The 19,490-nt window shown below is 35.7% G+C and overlaps 1 pseudogene across 1 annotated transcript; it reads right to left on the reverse strand.

Moving 5' to 3' along the window:
- Nucleotides 1–872: 872 nt before the first annotated feature.
- Nucleotides 873–4,320, reverse strand: LOC145093864 (low affinity inorganic phosphate transporter 1 pseudogene; annotated as a pseudogene). Its single transcript, XR_013703117.1, has 2 exons — nt 4,171–4,320; nt 873–2,800 (listed from the first exon to the last, which is right to left on the reverse strand). The product of XR_013703117.1 is annotated as a low affinity inorganic phosphate transporter 1 pseudogene (transcript).
- Between the last annotated feature and the right edge of the window lie 15,170 nt (nt 4,321–19,490).

The following is a 19,490-nucleotide window of genomic DNA, read 5'->3' on the forward strand; positions in this document are numbered from 1 at the left end:
AGGCTTTATGACCATAAGAGCGAAGATGAGCCTAGATCTGAAGTTGCAACTTCAGATCATACCCAATACCCGAAATGAATCATCAATATTGCTAAAATGGACCTAATATCAAACATGTATAGATCTAGTTAGAAGAAGGTCAAGGTAACAACTTGTTACTTCCAAAACGCTGCTAAGATGAAGTAGGACTCGGATCCACAGCCTCTTCTTGTTCCAAGCTCTAGTACTTCGAGCTTTTCTCACCACAATCCACCTTCAAGGCTTAATATCACACAAAATGAAGAGTAAAATATGATTTAGGGTTTTTGGATCAAAAAGGGGGCTATAAGGGAGGCTAAGGGGGCAAATGATCCTTTAAATAGGGTGAAAACCCCTGGAAATTAAGGTTTCATACTCCAACTCCAACTCGTCGAGTCGTGTCCTCCAACTCGTCGAGTTGGTCACTTAAAACACGCGGCCAAATCCGTTCCTACTCGACGAGTCAGGGTATCCAACTCGTCGAGTTGACCTTTCAAAATGGAAATACAAGACTGTAAAGTTCGTACCTAGGAATCGGGGTGTTAAACAAATGTCTTAATTTTCGACCGATTGGTGAGAAATAAGGGTGCGTCAATAAATACTTGCGAGATCCGTAGCTGATCCCTCGCTAAACCCTCTCTAATATGCTATATGTCGAATAAAAAATAATTGTTTAAACCATCATAGATCTCTCGTAATTCCATCGCTATAAGCCTAAATTTAATACCCCTTTAAATCCGTAGCTAAAACTTAAGTTTCTAGTAACGTAGCTTCACCTGAAACAAAAACATTTAAATTAGTGTTTGGTTATTTAAAAAATAAATAAATAAGGTACTAGCAAGAACAAACGAATATATTCAAACTTTTTCAGTTGCAATTAACATTAAATACAATTTTCATTGTATGTTCAAAACCATATTCTTACAACTTTATGAATTTGTAACAATTTTATAATACAAGAATTGAACAGGAAACAAACAAATAAATAGGTAGACTCAAACGCTAAAACGTCTGACAACATTCAAACACAACATGATGGTATCCTTAGTTACCGTTTTTGAATCTTTTCAGGATTCATAAAGCAAACATGCGTATCCAACAAAAGTAAATCAGTTTCTTGAAAGCCCGTAGTTGTGTACAGTTCCAAATCAAACAGGAACTGTTCGGTTAGATGTAGTCTGCTGAACCTCGTCATCTTCCTCATTCTCACCAGAGAGTTCTTCGAGCGATTTCCCATTTGGTTCAGGGACTAAAAATGTGAACAACATCCCTAAGAAGTTGATCACACCAAGAACGATGAGCGAGTTCTTGATTCCAATACCTGGTGGGTAACCGGCATCGGTCTTCTTAGGGTCGGAGCTCTGAGAAGCATACAAAAATCCATAAGCACCAACGATGGCGCCAGCTTTGCCGGCAGCTGCAGAGATACCGTGGCAAGTGGACCTGAGCCTAGCCGGAAAGATTTCGGCAGGAACGACAAAAGTGGTGGCATTAGGACCAAAGTTAGCAAAGAAAAACGTCAATGAGTACATGATGATGAAGCCGATACGGTTGTCATGTAAGGTCCAATGGTGGTAAGGAATGGCGAGAGCAAACATGAAAACTGTCATAAAGAAGAATCCCATGAGTTGGATTGCGAAACGACCGATGATATCGATAAATGCAACTGTGAACCAGTATCCGGGAACAGTACTGCAAAGTGCAATAAGAGTTTGAGCTCTGGCCACCCTGAAAACCTCTCCTATGGCGTTCATTTTTGCCGCCGGAGGGATCCATCCGATGGCTGTGAAGACGTCTTTTTGGAAGAGATTTTGTGAGTAGAAAGCGATGTCAAGTAAGAACCAGGTACTGGTGGTTCCAAGCAAGTGGAGTCCATGGCGACGGAGGAATGCTTTTGAAAACAATCCGAATGAGTTTCTTTTATCCTGTGTAATTGTCTCTACCTTCTGTTCTTCGGCTTCAATGTCAACTTGCAAAACTCGAGCCATATCTGATGCGGCTTGTTTTGCGTTTTTTGCAACCAGAGCGGTGTAACGTGCAGTTTCGGGCATCTTCATACGCCAGTAATAAGTCATCGCTGCCGGAATAGCACCAAACATGAGTATGATACGCCAGACGTAGTCGGCTTGTACCGGAGTTGACAATAAAGCGTTGGTCGCATACGAAGGAGCACTAAATGCATGGTCAAAAGCAGCCGACACGACTAGCGCAACAATCCCACTGGCCAAAATCCCAAACCCTTGCATGGCGAAAACTGCAGCGATAAAGGCACCACGTGTCTTTTTGTTAGCGTATTCCGACATAATCGTTGCAGAGAGAGGATAATCACCACCGATACCAAACCCAAGCCAGAATCTAAAGAAACAAAGGCCAGCCATAACAGATCTGCGTTCCCTCCCAAACGAGAGCCCCGAAGCTAGGGAGCATATCACCATGACAGCCAAAGTCATACCGTAGACTTTTTTTCGGCCCATTTTATCACCAAGCCACCCGAAGAAGAGTTGACCAGCTAAGGTTCCGACAAGAGCAACAGCAGTGACCGAAGAGTTCACACCAGGGGGTAGAGTTCCGGGCTTCAGTGCACCTTCCCTGTGGTAGTAGATACGACCAAGCAATTTGGTAACGAGGGAAATTGCGAAGAGATCGTATGCGTCAGTGAAGAAACCCATTCCAGCGATGACAATTGCCGTGAAATGGTATAACTGGGTCTTCGCAGTATCAAGTGCATTGAGCACTTGCAATTGCTCGCGGGGCATTGCTACTCTTTTCTTCCAAACTACACCTACGCGCAATTATATAAAAGAGTGTTAATTTAGAAATGATCAAAATTAGATGGTATCATACTATACAATAAATGAGGTGCTTATATATTTGAATCTTTTAACATATGGTATCATAACAATAAAGAAGGTATTTTTTCTTTTTATCATATGCATTAACCTTTAATTTCCAAGTTAATGTATAATTAATTTATTAATATAAAATATGTTATTAAATACAAAATTATATCTTATTATTGGTAGACTTTTAAAAAATAATTATTAGAATATTTATTTTTTTAATTTACATATTACGTTTAATCCAAAACATAAATCAAAATATAAAAAGAAAAATTCTAATTATGTTTTTTAAAATAGTTTTAAAGTTTAAACATTTTAAATATAGAAATACAAGTCAAATCAAATACTAAAAAAGTATTAAAGAATTATTTTTTATTGTAATTCAAATTTTTGCTAAATAAATAGTTTTTTTTATTAATTAAATGAAAATTTAGATTATGTTAACTTACAAATAATGGTTCATACATCGATTAACAATCATGTTCAACATTAAAAAAGTCAATAGATTTGTAATTTTCAAATTAATCATGATAACGATTAAATTGTAATAAATAGAAAACCATGTAATTTAAATGCAATCCATTGATAGATTCTATTGAAAGATATAATTACGATAGACGTATGTTCAAAATAACTTAAAATTTTTATATTAACTTAGCATAATTGTTATTATTTTATAAATAATGTCTTATATTTTTAACATGTATATGCATAATAAAAATTAACTAGAGAGTTTATTCTAAGCATGTCATGTAAGTATTCATCTAATTGGATAATATAAATAATTGAGTTTATTCTACGCATGTCATGTGAATATTCGTCTAATCGGATAATTTAAATAATTGTAATAATTATAATTTATAAATAGTCTTTCTAATAGAAATATCGATGGTGAATCTAATATTTGCATTATTGACGTTAAAAAAATCTTATAAAATTCTCATTGAACTATTAAATGACATATTAAAAATACTTGCCGGTTTGTGATTAAGAATGGTGACCTATGTGATTGGCCAACGGCTTTGGGTACTCTTTTGTTTGGTTGTTATCTAAAAGTCATGCATGCATTTAGAAAACACACAAGTGAGTGAAGTGTTTTGAAATAACTTAATGAGATCTTACTCTATGAAAGTTCCGGGAGATCACTAATTAAGCATATGAAAGATAAAAAGCTTCATCTTGGACAATTTTACTTTCTACCATATATTAAGAAAATAAGAAGTAACGAGATTTAAAAATTAAAGAAAATAGAAGAAAGCTTTTAGTTAAATGTTTAGATGGAGAGAGCACATTTGCTTATATGTATATTTACCTTGTGAAGAGGGTTGCCACTTGCTCAGCAATGATGTTCTACGGAGAGAATGAATTGGAAGAAAGAAAAGGAGATGAGAAGAGGATGTCTTGAAGTCATGGTGTATTTAAAGATGAACGACACAGAATCAATGGAAGCATATAAGTATATGCTCTCAATCGCTAGCTCAGGTCAGCGCTTTGCACATCGGTTATCTAATTATCTAATCACCTATCTGGTCAACGCCTCCAGCTTGCTAAATTTCTTCGGTAAAATATTAGTGTATACAACACTTGTTCCTGATCGAATAAACATGATGTAATAGGATCTGGCTATATTTAATTTCCATTATTGGCTCCACAGTTTTTTAAAAACCGATTCTACCTTTGGTCTATTGCAGGTTAAAACCTGAACTAAATGATTCTATTTTTATTTTATTTTATTTATTTATTTATTCAAAATTAAAATAAATTTTATCTTTTAATTGATTGGAAATCTCTATGTGCGATATATATGACACGGTATATGTCATGAAAACTGCTGCAACAATTTCTACTAACATACATTTAATTTCGGTGGTAAATAGATCAGTTGCAACAATTTGTCAGGAATTTGGCGGTACAAAATAGGTCATTTTAATTTGTAAATATGTGAAAACAACGTAATTAAGTATATATTTGCTTAGGATAGAGGGACTTTGATCCCTCCCTCCAATTCCAATCCCTTCGAATCTCAATTCCAACCTCCACTCCTTCCCAACATACTCATTTTTTTTAAATGGACATTTAGTATGTTAAAAATAGAAATTTAAATTATATTAAACATAACATTTATTTAAAAAATAACATACTACCTTAAACCATAAAATAATATTTTATGTTTTTAAACGACAATTAAAAAACCTACTTATCTAGAGTTGCTATGTAGACAAAATCAATACATGCAAACACATCTGTCGGTAAATTGGCAGTCTCTAAAAATCACTACAAGAAACGGGACTTATAGGGACGACAATTGTCATCTCTAAAGGTTCAAATGTCGTCCCTATAGGTGTCCGGGGCAACATGTCATCCCTATAGTTCTCGTCGCAATAGGTTACCTTTAGAGACGACAAGTTGTCCGTGTTGGTTCGTCGCTATACGTTTCCGGCTCAATAGATAATGTTATATAGAGACGATATGTCGTCTCTATAAATGCACCTGTAGGAACGACTTGTCTTCTCTATAGATGCATCTATGGAGACGACGTTTCGTCTCTATAGCTATGCACATAGGTTATACAGCTTGCTCTTCTTTCTCTATAATTTCCAATTTTCACAATCACAATATAACTAAAGGAGTAAATTTAACTGCAAAAACATTAAGAGCTGAAATCATTGACTTTTGAAAAATTCCCATTTTCTCAAACCCTTTTTTCCATGTGCAATTAAAAAAAACAATAAAACATAAAACCAATAAAAGTCTTGAACTTAACCTGAAAAAAATAATTCAGCAACTGAAATGAAGAATGTTCTCCAATACATTTGACTGCTAAATCTTTCCATTCTCGGCTTTATTGATGCCAAGTTTTTATCCATTCTCTTTAGCCACTTTTCACTAATATCATAAACAAAACCATCTCACAAACTAAAGGGGCTAAAATGTAAGATTTTAAACTAATGCAGGCTTAAGTGTAAGAAAACAGGCACATTCTTTGTTTACCTTGTCTGTTCATAATATTTTCCATTCATAAGTCAGTGGTCAACTAAAGATACCTCATCCTACACAAATAGTTAAACATCTGTGAAGCCTTGTATATTTAGATATTATTTTCTTAACAAGGGTATTTTGGTCTTTTACTAAGAAAGAAAATAATGGATTTGGAGAGATAACCTGAAAGTAAAGGAGACGATTTGCTGAAAAAGTACCTAGTTATCCAATCATCTTCACTCACATCATGTGAAGTTTGTTTATTTGGAATGTAAGGGTAAAATTGTCATTTAGTTTCATTAATTCAGTCTAGAAAATAAACACAACACTTTATCCAGACAAACATCCCTTAAGATTGGTATCGATGTTAACCGGAGAAAAAGGTGAAAGAAAAAGTGACAAAGACTCGCTGTGTTAAAGACGTTAATGCCCTCACACTTATCATTAAAAAAAAAAACAAGTTTAGTATGCCTACCTCAAAGTGGTAAGCATATGTTTTATGGCAGAAGAAATGAAGAAAGAGAAAAGCATCTTCTTTCATCCAATTTGATATCTTCTTGAGAAGATCTTTATAGTTTTTCATATGCTGTAAAAGCCAATAACAAATCAAGTCAGATTAACAATAAACATTATTTATATTTTTTTTCAGGAGAAATTTAACATCCAATTTGATGTTTTACATATGGAATGGCATAAGTTCTTGCAATCTGGAAAGCAATTTACATATCAAAAATCATAAAAGCTTCATACCTAAACAGAATAGATGAAAAATATGATTGAAGGAATTATACACACATAAAAGTATAAAATTATTAGTTTATCCTTCCCCTGTTTCAATAAAAGCCTAAATCACAAGCTTAACCCCCCCCCCCCCCCCCATACACACAAAATTCAAGAAATTCAACTGTTTAAATAGCAGATAGGGCCTATAATCATTTTCTTCTTACCTATATTTGGGTGGATAAGAATAAATGGATAACATTTGTACATGATAGAAAGTTCAATCAACTTTGAGTTATAAAAGTTAAAAAATTAATATCAAAATGATAAAAAAGAAACGCTTAAACCATTAAGTCATACCTTATGCATTTTAGCACACAAGTATACCTTATACCACATTGCACCTAAAAAACAAGTTTCTAACATTAAGTAATAATGTAATATGGATCCTATGATGCAACATTATACCATCATGTATGAAGTAATAAATTGAGATGACATATGTATCAAATAAGGATGTAAAGGATGTAAATGCTACTTACATATGTAATTTCAAAGAGTTTCAATTCAATTTCTTTGGGTCACACCAAACCTAATGCTGTGTGAAAGAAAATTATGTACATGATGCCTGCAAGTGAATTAGCATATGATAAGATGGAATGATGAACTAATTTATCTCCGATCTTCCACCTTTAAAATCAACAAAAGCAGTCTGAAACTATCTGAGATGTATACCAAAATGAAGACAATTACCATTCGATTCTTGAAGTGACCATTATTGAATGGTTGATTAAGCAGGCTCTTCTCTAAATCATCTTCTTACAGTAAATTTAATAGAACTACTTTGGCAGGTAGCTCTAATGTAGTAGCACATCCAAATTGAATAGCTAAATCCCTAATATCAAATCGATTCCCTCAATTCACAACAAAATTGATTATTCAATGTTTGATCTGATACATTATTCATATCAATTGCATAGAAAGCACGATGATGATATGGAAAACAAAAGAGATGAAGAACATACTTGGCGCCAATTCCGTTCTAAATCACATTGAAATATCTAATGTAAACCTTCTCAGACATCGCACTCAACTTTATTGGGTGTGATGATCAAATAGAACTTGCTTTCGATGGTAAATGAGCAAAATGGTAATGAGCAACATCTTGGTAGGAGAAAACAACTTACACTTCCGATATTGAATGAGCCAAATTGAAGATCGACTTGCTTCGATTCCTTAAGCCCTAACTTCCTTGCAATATCCGAAAGAGAAAACAATATGGCTTCTGTAATTGTTGTTGTGAATAGCAGAAGATAAAAAGAAAAAATCTTTTAGATCTATAGAGACGACATGTCGTCCCTATAGGTTTTCACAAACCCGACAAAGTCCCCGCGTAACCTATTGTGACGACAAGTTGCCTCTATAAATTAACTGTTTGGGAATATTTGCTCAACTCTATGGAGACGACATGTCGTCCCTATAGGTGCACTATAGCAACCACATTTGTCGTCTTGTGTATCTATAGATGCTTATTCTAGTAGTGAATGATGTAGAAAACATTATAATCTGCATTTTTTCATCAAGAAAAAAAAACAATTCAAATACAAAAAATAATAATCGTTTTAATCACAAATAGTTTAAGCATATAAAAATGATTGTTAAAATACATAATCCATAAACAAATTAAATATAAATGTAACTAAAAAAAGTCCAATACAATAAACATAAAACTATGATGAGCCAGATAGGCAGGCTGGCGAGTGGATTGCTTTGTTATTTCCTTGGTAGTTCATTAGTTTGTCGTTGAAGTATGTCTTGCTTTTTTTAATCTACTATTGTGCTTTGCCATCCACTTCAAGACATGCGTTCATCTCTTCCTTGAAGTATGTCTTGCCTTTTCTTCATCTAATATTGTGCTTTCCCATCCCCTTCAAGACATGTTTTTATCTCTTCCTGTATCTTCGCGTCCGGTTTTTAAGACTTGCTCTCATCTTTTCTTGTGCATAAGTCTCATGCCAAAATATGTTAAAAAAACACATATATAACAAGAAACAAATATAAAGACAGAAATAGCAACATACTTTCTAATTTTACCAAAAAAATCATTAAAATAAACAATAAATATAATAGGGTTGCAAACGAATAGAACGAACACGAATGAGGGTTGCTCATGTTTATTCGTTTAAGTTAACTGAACGAACGAATGGATATGAAGGGATAAACAACTGAGTTTTTTTTCATGTTCGTTCGTTTAACAGATTACATTGTTCATCGTCGTTTGTTTATATTCGTGAACATGCTAAACTAACATAAACGAACGAACCTAAATGAACATAGATAAACAAATATAATTGAACATATATGAATAATAACAAAGATATAATACAGTAATGTAATCAACGTAATTAAACATGTATGGACATAAAAGGAACTTAAATAAATGAACATAAATGAATGTAAACAAAAAGTTCATAAACATAATTGAACGAACAAGATCATTGTTAATGTTCTTTCATTTAACTAAACGAGCCAGAATTTGTATTCATGTCCGGTCATTTATTAGATAAAAAAACATAAACACACGAACAGTTCGATGAACATTTGGATCGCTTGCAGTCTTACATATAGACATCACCCTTTATTAAGTGTGTGTGTGTGTGTGTGTGTGTGTGTATATATATATATATATATATATATATATATATATATATATATATATATAGGGAAATGATCAAATGAGAACACCTAAACGGTTGAGAACACGAGAACAGGTATATTCATTTGTGATTCCATGTATTCATTTGTGGAGAAATGATAATTTTTTATGCGTAATCAACATGAATATGTTTTTTCTCTTCAATTGAAATTAGAGGCGCAAAAATTTATCATTTCTCTACAAATGAATACATGAAATCCCAAATGAATATACTTTGTTCTCGTGTTCTCAACCTTTTTGGTGTTCTCATTTTATCCTGCTCCTATATATATATATATATATATATATATATATATATATATATATATATATATATATATATATATATATATATATATATATATATATATATATAGGCATTAGTCGTTTACCCGCGCATGCCAAACGATGGGTACTAATAGTTTTTTCATACATTAATTAGTTTTCTAGAGGTGATTAATTCTTTTAGACATTGAATATAAGTATGTTTTTTGTTTGATTTAGATGTATATATGTATCTTGCTATTTTTGGTTAAAATTACTTTCCCTGGGTTAAAAAAGAAAAGTACATTGTGTTCTTGGGTAAATTGTTTTCTTTAATTGAATAGTTTGCATAAGTTATCACTGTTAAATCGGACAATTGTGTAACACGATACGATAACTTGTTTTTTTCATTCACACGAAAATAAACCAATTAAAATACGATAAACATTAAATGACAAAACCAAAATAACATAACATAACCATTAGTTTGATTTTCTTTTTCCGTCGATGGTTAAATTGGTTCTAAGCCGGAAGTTTAGATAACTCGTTTGACGACCAAGTCTTTGTACATTTCTGCTATGTAATATTTAAAAAATAAATACATTAATTACTGTAATCTAAAAATATATACCACTAAATTATCACTAACATTTTAGTCAAATAAAAATTGCCGTGGAAATTTGTGTTTCCGTAAGCTATAATGAATATCGATAAACAGAAAAAAAAGAAATAAAATTGAAATCCTAGGAAAAACAATTAAAACCAAATGATTTTTTTTAAAATTCTATAAAATAATAAAAGTCCTTTGCTATGAATGCACGACGCTATAAAGTTTGATTTTTCAAAGTCTAATGTTGTAACATAAACATATGAAAGTCCAATCACAACTAGAAAACAATCATTTAATGACACGCGAACAATGATACACACTGATTTAGGATACACATTTTTTACGTGTCTTAAAAATAATGTTAGTTTTCCAAAATTTGAAGGATAGAGGACACACATTTGAGTGTGCCATAAAATTAGTGTCCAAGAAAAACAATTAAAAACACGAAGGGTACATATCATAAAAAGCATGTCATGTAAACATGTCGTTTTATAACTTTTTTTTCATGAACGCGCATTATACGTTTTTTAATAGCCAAGGTCAGAAATGAAATCCCAAAACATTAAAAACGTCACCTGATGCGTCTCCTCCTTTTCCTTCATATGCTGTGAAATCCTATACCTAATAAACCATAGTCGCAATGTTTGGCTGTCACTCTTTCTCCGTTTCATATTTTTGGAGCTTTGTAGCCATACGAAGATCAACGGTGGCGCCTATCCTCTTTTCCCCAAACATTTTCTCCCTCTGGGACATTAAAGACGCACCCTCCAAAAATTGGAAGAACTAAGGTCTTCTGCTCTGGACCTCACAAGTCACAAGTGTTCCTCATCCCTACCCTTACCCGTTCGAATTCCTTATTCTTCAAATGATCCTATGTTCTCGCCACTCAACCTTACCTGAATCAACATATCCATCTCTCTCGTGTCTATTCTCTCAATATCTCTTGGTCTTTCCAATTTACAACCAGAGTTTTGAGAGCAAAAAAAAGAAATAAGAAATAAACGATAATATTCCAAAAAAAGAAAGATCTTGAACTCTATCCCAAGATTCCCTTTGATTGATAGAAAAAGTGATAATGTTGTGAATGAATCTATGCGCCGGAGATTTAATAAGGTTTGCTAGAGTATCATCCTTGTTGTATGTACCATTTGCTAAACAAAACCAAAGGTCTTCAACAAATAGTTCTTTTGGTAGAGCAACAAATGACTCGTTTAGAAAAGTTGTAAAACTTAGGGTGATAGCATCTAAACAATCATAAATTCCACTCCTCCAAGCTAATTCAACAGTCGAGCATTCATGATCTTTTCCTCCAAGACGAAAATTACAGGCTCCCTTGTCATTCACATCCCTATTAAACTTGAAGATAATTGTGGAAAAGAATTCAACACATAATTCCTTAAAAACTGGTTCTTGAATTTTGAATAATCGTTCCCAACGGTAGCAAATGAAGTGACAATTTTTCCCAATGCAGAATTTCATTGAAAGAGGCTCAACTTGTAACAGAAGACACAAATCTTCTACCCAATTCCAATCTTTAATCGGAGCTGCCATGAATTCCTTTTTCCCTAGTTTATTGAATCTGAACTGAAAACGCTGCAACTTTTCATTCTCAATTTGTGAGGACCAATCAAACCATTTGCGAATTTGTGGATCCATTGGAAAATCACTTCATACTTGATGATTGGAATGCTTCTTAGGTCTCATATTCTACAAAACATTCAATGAAAACAACAAAAGGCAAAAAAAAACTCCAATTCTCTTGAAATTAGTAAGAAAAATCATTTTGCTCAGTTTCCATGGTGTGGCAAATGAAATGTCGCGCCGTGGATGAAATTAGATTGAGAAAACCTCAAATTTTTAGCTAAAAATTCATCCTAAAGTTAAAGGTTTCACTTAAAATTGATGGGTTCGAACTATTAGCTAACAATATGGTCTTAAAATGTCTAATGCCGTAATTTCTAGGATGTCAACTAAAATATTCAAGAATCTTGACATTATCATGAAAATAAAAACCTAGATTTAAAGTTGGAAAGCATAAGAATGTAACACACACCCTATAAGGAAGATTTATTGCAAGAAATTGACAAATCAATGGACAATTTTGATGAAATATGCTCAAAGTATGAGCAACACCTTGTAGGGTTTTAAAATTAGTGGTAAAAGTGAAAAGTAAATCTTTAAGTTTGAAGGATAAATTTTTTTCACCTAGGTTGCTTTTCACAACGTGGCATCAGACTAGTCATGTCACGGTAAAACTCCAGATTAATGACAAACGTGAAAAACCGATCCACCACGTCACAGGAGAGTGTCAACCATGCCATGTAGAGTATCAAATTTCAATTTTAAACATATTTTCAAAACCAAATTACCAAAAACCACACATTTAAGCGAATTCAAATAACTAAATGAAAAATATCTAGGCTAAAATTTGAAAACTATCCTAAATAAAAGAAAAAAAGAAAGAAAGAGAAAAAAAATTAAACCACCTTCGGGTTACCTCCCGGAAATGCTTCTTTTTTAGGAGTCATCAGTCGGACTCCTTCCAATCTATGTTTTTCTTCCGTGGGAGTGGAATCTCCTTGATTCCTTGCATCTCTAGCCTCTTCCTCTTGAAAGAAGCAACTCTCTTTCGATATGCCTTCTTCAAATTCCCGTTGTTCATTTGCTTAGCGTTCTCTTCATGCTTTTGTTTTACTCATTTATTTAGTCTTGTCTCTTTCTTCTTGCTTATGTTAGGTTCTTTCGAACTTTTCTTCATTTTGTCCTCAAGCTTCTTCTCTTCCTTGTTCCCCCGGGTTCTTCTCATATGGATTAGGAAATGTGAAATTTTTATATTCCTTAGAACATGTGATCCTTAGCTTAGTGCACTTTACTACTTCTTGTTAAACATCCTCCTCTTCTACAACCTCACACATATTCATCATCTCTTCTTCCACCATTTTCTCTAATTCCATAAGCTCATTTTCTTCTTCATCGTCTTGGCCCTATTTGTCAATATCTTCCATAAAGAATACATCTTTATTAGCATCCGAATTGATTGACTTTGCCTTCACTCCAAAAGTTACTTCCTCATCCCCAACTCTTAATGTGAGTTTAGAATTATGGATGTATACTAATGCATGAGTAGTACTTAGGAAAGAGCTTCTGAAGATTATTGGCCTATCTTCCTCCTTTATCGTGTCCAATATACAAAATAGACCTGAAACAAAAAATTTCCAACTTTGATTAACAAGTCTTAAATGATCCCTCATGGATAAGTGATAGATTGATCGACCATATGAATAACCATCCTAGTGGTCTTCAACTTTGGTGGGTCTAACTTCTTGTAAAAATGATAGTGCATGAGGTTGATAATTGCTCCAGAATCAACCAATGAATTTGTTTTTATTAAATTGTTGAATTCACAAGACAATCTGAATCTCCCAGGATCTTCCATTTTTATCAGGATACCATCTTTAACAACAGTTGAACTTTTCTCATTAATTATCACATTCGAAATATTATATGTTTAATCTTGATTTTTTATTTTACTTTTCAATGATATATCATACTCGAGTATTCTTGCAATCATTTCCACAAATAGCATATTGATCGAGAGCGACTTTACTTGTTCCATGAAGTTCATATGTTCTTGCTCTGGCGGATTATTCTGGGTCAAAACTAGGTAATCGAATGGTGGATAATATAGTTCGAGTGGGAAATCTTTTGAAATCTTTTGGAAACGTTTTGCACATTGAAATAATTTTCTATTTACAAAACCTCCTTTATGTTCTTGTACGCAACTTCATGATTCTTTCCAAAGAACGGGATATCCTTTAGCATGTTAAGGATATGCCCCTTAAGCTCGAAATCCACGGTAGCTGGAATTTCAGGTATCATAATGCTTGGACCATTTTCATCCCATATACGCGTCTTGTATTCTTTCATCATCATTTTCGTTATGTCTCCCATTGTGTTGTCGGTTTCTCCTCTCTCACTTTTATCGTCTCATTCAGAATCGCTATTTGTTTTTGGTTTGAATCTTTCTCCCTTATTGTCTTGATTATATTGAAACTTTCTACCTTGCCTGATTGAAATTTGTTACTAGATTCGTCGACCTTTTTATCATTTTTCTTGTAAAATGCAGATTTTGGATCATCAAGTGGTGGCTCGATTGAAAAAGTAGATCCCCTAGTTATGTGCTACTGAAACAAAAAAAAAAGCAAACACATAAAACAAATAAAAACTTAATAAACAAAAAACTACACTACCAGTAACCACGCCGTGGAAGATGAATCTACACGTTGTGGTCACTACCTTCATTTAAAAACGGATTTTAACACAAAATTAACTTCTTGTGGATTTGACCCCACAAAAAGGATTGATTAACTGACAATAATTAAAAATCTAATTAAACAACCAATTTCCCTTGCAACGCTGCCAAAAAACTTTTGATGTGTTTTATATGGATAGCTTTTTGAAAGGTTTAAATTTATAACCCTTATCTATTTGACTAAACTAAAAAAAAATTAGGTTGTGTACCTAGTCACATAGTAGTGTAGTAAACTAAATACAAGATCGAACGCATGGGATCGAACGCATGGAATGGAGTTAATTTGGAAGTTCAAATGCTAAAGTTTAATTTAATTATTAAACTAAAAACTAATGAAAGGAAATTTTTATCTAATTTTTCAAGTATAGAAAAACTTAATTAACTATTAACTAGAAAACAACTAAAAATGAGTTTTAACTAGAGAATTAAGACACTTTCGTTTGGCTTAGAATCCCCTTCATTTCTTGTGATTAATTTTGACTATGGATTACTTACGTTGGTTACCAATTTGATAATTGCTAACTGTCATGATTAGACTGATTAGCTTACTTCAATTTATGACACTTAATCATAATAGTCATGTAGACGAAGGACACACAATTGATTTTGACAAATGATTGGAAGATGAATGACTAGATCTATGTTTTTCCTCATATAGTAAATTCGGATAAACAAGCAATTATTATGGTCAAATAATGCTTTCTAACACAATTAAACAACTAACTTTATTACCTATAGTAGGACATGGTCTATCTTTAGCTCTAGTAACTTAATGGTCATAAACAACTAGGAATACAAATTCATGCAATCAATGACCAGGTAACTACACAAAATTTGAGGGAAAGGTAAAAGGGATAGAAACATTAACATGTAAGTATTGATCTAGAAAACACAATTCAAACCATCATTAATAATCGATAGATCTAACATTATATCATAGTAACTATAGGTTCATCTACATCATGCAAATCGAATGCTTGAGTCGATTTCTTGCTAATCACTCTTCTTCTCTCATCCTCATGATCAAAATTAGGTCTTTAGGGTTTCTCCAGAAGTATTCTCTTCAATAATTATGTTCTGTTAGCCTTCTATCTCTTCCTTTATATATAAGGAAAACTTGCCATAAACTAGCCACCATGCCGTAGGAAACAGTTACCTAATCGTAATCGACAAGGTAATCTTCTTTAACCGAGAATCTTCTAGACACCACCGCGTGAGCCAAAGTTTAGCACTTCATGGTCACTGTCCTGAAACACGATTTTGAGTCTTCTTTGTACATCATTGCGAGCTTCACCCTCGAATTTCCAGTTTTGTCCATTTTGATCCCATTTCTTCAAAAATATATTTTTCTAGCTGATCTCCCTCTCGCACAACTCGTAACCTCGAAATACTCCAACCTACGATTTGAAACACGGAGGAGTCGCCAATGACTAAGAACATGTAGACTAAAATCCGAAACCCATCCTTTACTACTCAATACTCATGCGAGAATACTCATACTGACTCTGAAGTTGATTGCCAAATCAACTATTTCCCTTCCCGGAGTGCATATAACAATCCATACATCGGACTAGAAATTCTCTACAGTCGAAATTGGACCTCACGAGCCAACTGCCTCAAACTCAACCACTACAAATCGAAGAAATCATAACCACAATAAGGTCCGTGACCAACAGTTACACGCTGTGGACACACTCATCATTTCCATAACACGTACAACATGCATCATCTCGCTTTGCACCTTACCTCATCCACTAATAACCTAAATCTCATGTGTCCATACCGTAGATCTCCATAACCAATTCTCTAACCGCACCTGACCAAACCGTTGATCTTTCTCAATAGAATACCTAGTTCTCCCCCACTCAGGGTTCGAACCATCATCAATTGGCATACCAACAGTCTACTCCATAGACTGTTTCACTAGGTACATCACACTTAACTCTTTGAACGTACACCGTAACGCTCGATGTTCTTCCCGATAGAGACGAAACAACTCCAAATATCCTGAACCTCAGATGAAATTCTCGGAATCCTCTTCACGTGAGTATCTCTAATCATCTCGAAATCTCATACCGACACATCGCCGAATATCCTAACTGTCCCGAATTAGTCACGACTCTCGATTTGGAAATAATGCACTATCCACACCTCGTCTCTGATCTCTTAACCAACATTCCATCGTATGGATCATCATAGAAGCAGGATACCTCACTCTTACAATCGATACATGTAACGACCGAAAAATTCCAACCAATTTAAACTTATCAAAAACAACCCGATTTCATTAAATTATTACAAAAAGGTTTTCAATACAATTAAATTAAAGTATTCCCAGAATCACATCACATCATAAACATGAGGACCGATACGATCACGCCTTCGCCTTGCCACAGTCTCCTGAAGAACCTGAAAAACATAAAACCACAACTGTAAGCCCGAAAGCTTAGTGAGATATCCCCAAAATACCAACCATATATACCATACACGCATAACATGACATATTATATCCGATCACAGAACAGCCATGCACTTCGGGTCTACTGTGTGACTGGTCTGCCGCACCTGCCAACAGTCCACCTGGTCCACCCTCCGAGTCTAGCCATATACATTGAGTCTGCAGTGTGATTGGTCTGCCCGCACCGGGCCTTCAATCCACCTGGTCCACTCTCTGAGTCTACAGTATGACTGGTCCGCCCGTACCGGGCCTTCAGTCGGCCTGGTCCACTCTCCGAGCCTCGGCATGTCTGGTCCCCCCTCTTGGGGCCTACAGCCTATTCGGACCGCTCGCTGGGCCTTCGGGACAACCGGTTCGCCCTGGGTATCTTGGCCTTAAGCACAAAGCAGGACCCGCCTCAACCCAACTCCAGTCCAAACAACCATGTGCAGTTAAACATACAATCATATAACAATTCACAGTCTACAAACCGATCAAACAGATCACATAACATATCATCATCCTAACCAGGATACCGACCTAACCGGTCACTAGCATAGCATCACCCTACATTTCAGGATACCGACCTTAACCAGGTCTCTAACATATACCATCCTAGCTACCAGGATGCAACATATCAAAGCAATATCATAACAACAAATACTCAGATCTCAATCCGATAAAGGGCCGGCCTTGGTGCCTTAGACCCTGTTGATATAGTGAGGATAACTCACCTCGATATTGCTGAATAAACAGATAAACCCAAGCTACTCCAACCACTGATACGATCTCCAACACTGGCCAACACCAAGACACTGAACTCAAAACAATATTCAACAATTACCAAAATGCCCCTGGAAAATAACTGGTCAACCCTTGGCCGAAGCCAACCCCTGACTGACCTTACTCGCCGAGTCATCCCAATGACTCGCCGAGTCCACATACACAGAATCTCCTTCATCCGCGACTTAACTCGTCGAGTCACCCCAAGACTCACCGAGTTCAGCAACATTGAGTCCTTCCTCACTCGACTCTCCGAGTCATCCCTTGACTCACCGAGTCACAACTCAACCAGAAGAAACTTGGACCTCACGACCAGACTCGCCGAGTCCAAGAACATACTCGCCGAGTCTAAGGCTGTCTTCAACCTACTCGCCGAGTTGTTCTTACAACTCGTCGAGTTCACCTTTGTGACTCGCTGAGTGCCTCTAGATCTCATTCTAAACAGAACCTTCCAGGCCATGCAATTGATCCAAAACGTAGATCTAGCCTCCTACAACCCATCCATCACATAAAGTGGCAAACTTTACGTGAATCCAAAGAGATCTAGGCATTTTACACTTTAGGGCTAGGGTTTGGCACATGATGGCTTCACTAACCACTCAAGAACAGGGACTTTAATGCACTTTAGACCTCCTCCACTCCAGATCTGAGGTAGCAACCTCAGATCTACTCTTCAAACTCAAGATATCACAAGCTAAACCTCCCATACATTCCAAGAATAATGGATCTAGAAGAGTAACAGCCCAAGAACGAGATTATACCTCAAAAGGAAGCCCTAACAGTAGATAAATCTGAATCTAAGCAAAGCCCCTTGCTCCAAGCCTCCTAACTCTCCAAGATCTTCCTCCAAATCTCTTTTCCAAGGTTCAATTACACTCCAATCCTTCACAATCGCGTTTCTAGGGTTTTCTGGACTTAAGGGAAGGTAAGGAGGCTGGGGAGAGGGTATAATATCCTTTATATAGGGCTCATCCTCCGAAATTAGGGTTTTCTCCACTCAGCGCCTACTCGCCGAGTCCATCCGCCGACTCGCCGAGTCGGCCACTTAACACGCGACCAAAATCGCAACCCTACTCGCCGAGTTGCCCTTTCCAATTTACTCTTTTAACCCTTCAACTTTACTCTTGATAATCTGGGATGTTACAATTCTCCCCCACTTAAATTAGGCTTCGTCCTCGAAGCCTGCGGGAACTCAACTCCAGAAATACTCCCGCAACGCACCACCTGGCATTAATTAAAACAGGTTCCTCAAAGCACAACCATAGAAACCCGAAACTCACTTTCTCCTTTCGTGCGGTGTCCTGACCACCGTCTCAAGCCGGCCACCGACTTTACCCTCTGATAACCACACCCACCAGGCTCCACACTTATCAACCGAGTACCACTCCATGGTACTTTTCTCGATCCTGATCACCACAATCACTTGACTCTTACGAGCTAGATATAACCCTGAACCACCGGGTTCCTGATCTGAGTCCAACTTTATCCACACCCTGCTGACAGAATGACACATTCTTCAGCCTCAAAGCAACTCCCATGAGTTCTCCTCTTGCAATCGCATGCACATGTTGAACTAGCCCTAGCACTCTCGGGTTGGGAAAACCTGTCGCACTAATGACATCTCCAAACATCCCCCAGGATGAACCACCACTACATACACAATTCCCTGTCCAGAATCACACTGGGAGCCCAAGACTCCCTCCCCGCATCCCTTCTGAGCCTCTTGGCTCTACACCCGCAGAATTCCTTCTGCGACCTCAGCAGACATCCCAAACCGGATGTGTTCCCATACCACTGCCGCAATCCCGCTGCTCAATGACCGCAATTGGGCC

The sequence above is a fragment of the Lactuca serriola genome, chromosome 3, assembly GCF_051521515.1.
Source record: "Lactuca serriola cultivar US96UC23 chromosome 3, Lser_US96UC23_V15, whole genome shotgun sequence".
NCBI lineage: Eukaryota > Viridiplantae > Streptophyta > Magnoliopsida > Asterales > Asteraceae > Lactuca > Lactuca serriola.